The sequence below is a fragment of the Neovison vison genome, chromosome 1 (assembly GCF_020171115.1).
Source record: "Neovison vison isolate M4711 chromosome 1, ASM_NN_V1, whole genome shotgun sequence".
Taxonomy (NCBI): Eukaryota; Metazoa; Chordata; class Mammalia; order Carnivora; family Mustelidae; genus Neogale; species Neogale vison.
Window position 1 is genome coordinate 120,039,205 of NC_058091.1, and position 4,025 is coordinate 120,043,229.

General features: G+C 46.8%; 1 pseudogene; it reads left to right on the forward strand.

Annotated features, from left to right (window-relative positions):
- The first annotated feature begins 3,730 nt into the window (after nt 1–3,730).
- LOC122904779 lies at nt 3,731–4,025 on the forward strand (annotated as a pseudogene).

The following is a 4,025-nucleotide window of genomic DNA, read 5'->3' on the forward strand; positions in this document are numbered from 1 at the left end:
TCTATTTTTAATTTTTTGAGGAATTTCCACATTGTTTTCCAAAGTGGATGCACCAACTTGGATTCCCACCAACAGTGTAAAGAGGGTTCCCCTTTGTCCACATCCTCTCCAATGTTTGTTGTTTCTTGCCTTGTTAATTTTTGCCATTCTAACTGGTGTAAGGTGGTATCTCAGTGTGGTATTGATTTGAATTTCCCTGATGGCTAATGATGAACAACACCCCCCCAACGCCCCCCCCAAACCAAGAAACAAAAAAACAGATAATCAAGTTAAAAAATGGGTATTTTAGGGAGAGGAGTCAAGATGGTGGAGAAGTAGCAGGCTGAGACTACTTCAGCTAGCAGGAGATCAGCTAGATAGCTTATCTAAAGATTGCAAACACCTGCAAATCCGTCGGCAGATCAAAGAGAAGAAGAACAGCAATTCTGGAAACAGAAAAACAACCACTTTCTGAAAGGTAGGACTGGCAGAGAAGTGAATCCAAAGCGACAGGAAGACAGACGCCGGGGGGAGGGGCCGGCTCCCGGCAAGCGGCGGAGCAACGGAGCACAAAATCAGGACTTTTAAAAGTCTGTTCCGCTGAGGGACATCGCTCCAGAGGCTAAACCGGGGCGAAGCCCATGCGGGGTCAGCGTGGCCCAGGTCCCGCAGGGTCACAGAAGGATCGGGGGTGTCTGAGTGTCGCAGAGCTTGCGGGTATTGGAACGGGAAAGCCGGCTGCAGAGACAGAGCTGACAGTAAGTTCGCAGCTCAGGTTTACCTTGAACCGGTCGCAGGCTCAGTGAGCTCGGAGCGCGGCCGGAGGTCAGGCAGACGGGAGTAACTGGGCGCTGTTCTCTGAGGGTGCACTGAGGAGTGGGGCCCTGGGCTCTCGGCTCCTCCAGGCCGGAGACCAGGAGGCCGCCATTTGTATTCCCGTCCTCCGGAACTAAAATTAAAAAAAAAAAAGAAATTCCAAAAATAGAAATGCAAAAGAAAAACACAGGTGTATGTATCAAAAAGTTCAGGTTAGAAGGTTATTATGGAATTTGATGTACTGGACAGCTCACTGTGATGGTAAATAGGTTTGTGATGGTAAAAAATTATCTATATATATAAAAAAAAAGAACCAGAATAGTGGGAACGAGTAAAATATAAAAGTTTTCCTATGACGTAGTGGTGGTTGTTCTCTTGTTGTCCTTTTTTTTTCCTTTCTTGGTTTGTTTTCTGGGGGAGGGGCCTGCCACGTGGGTTTTTAGTCAATGATGTTCCCTGAGTTAAGTCCTCCCGCCTCTCTAAAGGGGGTGGGCTCTGAGAAAACTGATTTTTTTCAGGCTTTTGTTCTCTGGCGGTTTTTATGTTTGTTAACTTTTTTTTTTCTCTCACCTTGACCACTTTTGATGGTTTTTGTAGTTTTAGAGTAAAACAAACCGCACCCTGACCTCCCTCTCAGAGAGAAGCCTCAGTCTGGCTGCAGAGCCCAAATAAGTTCCCCCTTGGCTGCTGGCAGAGCAGGTTCCGAGTTGTGGTCCCTGGGGACGCAGGATCTTTTGCTTGTACCCAAAGCCACGGCAGCAGCAGCTGTCTGGGAGCTCCAGACTGCCAGAGAGGTTCCAAGCAGCGATCGCACACTGAGATTTTCCCGCTGTCCCGGTCTGGGAGTGCCTGGTCTTTCTGGGTCTAAGAGCGCCTGGCTTGTGCACACCTCTTTCAGGGGAGGCTGTGGGTCGTGTGTGGGTCTCAGGCTCTGAGAATAAGACGCAGGTCCAAAAGCACCAGGCTGGGCCTTCATGCACCTCTCTGGGGGGAGAGTTTGGTGCACGTCTTAGGCTCTGAAACAATGGCGCGTATCAAAGGGCGCCGGCTGGGCCTTTATACCTCTCTCAGGGGAGGAGGAGGGGCGTGCATATCTCAGGCTCTATAGCAGGGCTCTCGCGTTGTGCCATCAGGTGTGGCTCCTATCCCCTCACAGGAAATGGACCCCACGCGTTCTTGGGCGTGCCGGCGGCTTAGGGACCAAGACCTGCTTTCTCTGCCGCACTCTCTCTGGCTCAGCGCCAGGGGAGGCTGTACTGGGTCTGGGGACTTAAGCCCCTGTCCCTAGCTGCCCCGATTCCCACAATTTCTTCCCCCCACCCTGCAATCCTTTGCTCTTTTGTAGTGTTTTCAATCAGTCTCCAAGTTAATGCTGGTCCCCAGACGCAAGGCAGTCTTGCTCGTATTGGGGTATTACTTTCGCACCGGTCGCTTCTGGTGGCTCCCTCCCCCTTTTGTTTATCTTCCGATATCAGTCCACCGTTCCCATTCCACTTTACCTGCCCACTGGCATCTTCTGCCCCTGTAGAGATCCAAACGTGTATAATTCTGATCTCAGGCTGATTTCATGGGTGATCAGAGTTCTTTGGTAGGTAATCAGCTCACTTTAGGGTACAGGTTGAAAAGGCGCCTCCTCCTACTTCCCCGCCATCTTGTCCCCCCTTTGCTTGTTATTTTTATCTGCTTGTGCAGGCCCAATATATAATTTATAGGATTTCCCTTGGAAGATCTCATGAAAATGTGTTTTTTATCAGTCAAATTCTTTAACGATGTATTAAGAAGCATGTTTTTCTTTAGCTCACCAAATTGGGGCTTAATTTATTTTCTCAGCTCCAACGTCAGTTTGAAAACACATGGGGAAAGAGAATGAGTGGTGGCTTGATGAAGACACCGCAATCTCTGATGCAGTCTCTGTGGCTGATGGATGAGTGACTGGATTGCCCCATCAAGGATCCAGTTCCCTATCACTCCTGATTTACTTGGAGCTGGTTGTAGTCATGCAAAGCATGGTGATTCTCAGAAGAGATGTATGGACTTGACAGATCTCAGTTTAAGGGAGAGGACCAGAGGAAATCAGAAACCAAATTTTTTAACCCTTCTGCAGGAATTTTTCCTCATTGTCAGTAGACTTTAAGTTCCATTAGGGCAGTGATGTTTTTCTCTTTTTGTGTGTCCTCACAAAGTAGAAAACTGTCATATATTAGGAATATTATGAAGTAGAGGAATAGATTCATAAATAGGATATTTAATATCTTATCTGTAGAATACACTGGGCTGGGCTGTAGAGGTAAAATGCTTAGTAAGGCATAATTCCCGCCTTAAGATAGTTCTTTATTCTAGTAAAGTCTCTTTGTTTTTTGAATGTTTTATCATTCCCTCATATAGTCTACTCAGAATGGGATTGCCAGAACAGTCTGGCAACAAATATTTAATTGATGGTGTCAGATGGTGAATTCAAGGTCACTACTTTGTCAGGAACTGTGGGCTACTTGGAGACCCTTCATTGCTTGTGGATTTGCCCAACCTTAGAGATAAAGATATAATGTATGATATCATCCCTGACATTTCTACAACTGTGATTTCAATAGAACATCACCCTTCACATTTTCTTTCATTGCCCACCTCTAGCCTTTGATCCTGAATCTCTAAGTTGAAAAGGACAAAATCCATTAAAATAAGTGGAGGAGCTGCAGCAGCTTGCTGGCTCAGTTGGTGGAGCATGCAGCTCTTGATCTCTGATTCCTGACTTCAAGCCAACATTGGGCATTGAGCTTACTTAAAACAACAACAACATTTGAAAGCCAGAGAGCCACCCCCAGGTCACCTGTTGATCAGCCTGCCTGACCAGCATTTGCCACAGTAGCTGTCATGGGAGTGCAAGGGAGACCATCTCCCTGGAGTTGGATTCACTTTCCCCAAGTGTGGTCAAACATACATGGTGCACTATCTGGGGATACTTGAAGATGGAAAGAAACTTGATTATCTCAGGGACAGAAACAAGCTCTTTAGGTTTATCTTAGGCAGCAAGAGGTTACCTGAGGCTTAGAAGAAGGGGTTGCCCTCAAGAATATGGATCAGAGAGCCAAACTGACTATCTCTCCAGACTACATTTCTGGTGTGGTGCCACTGGGCATCCAGTCATCATCCCACCAAATGCCACTATCCTCTTTGACTCGGAGCTTCTTTTTATTTATTTATTTTTTTTCCCGGAGCTTCTGAAGCTGGAATAA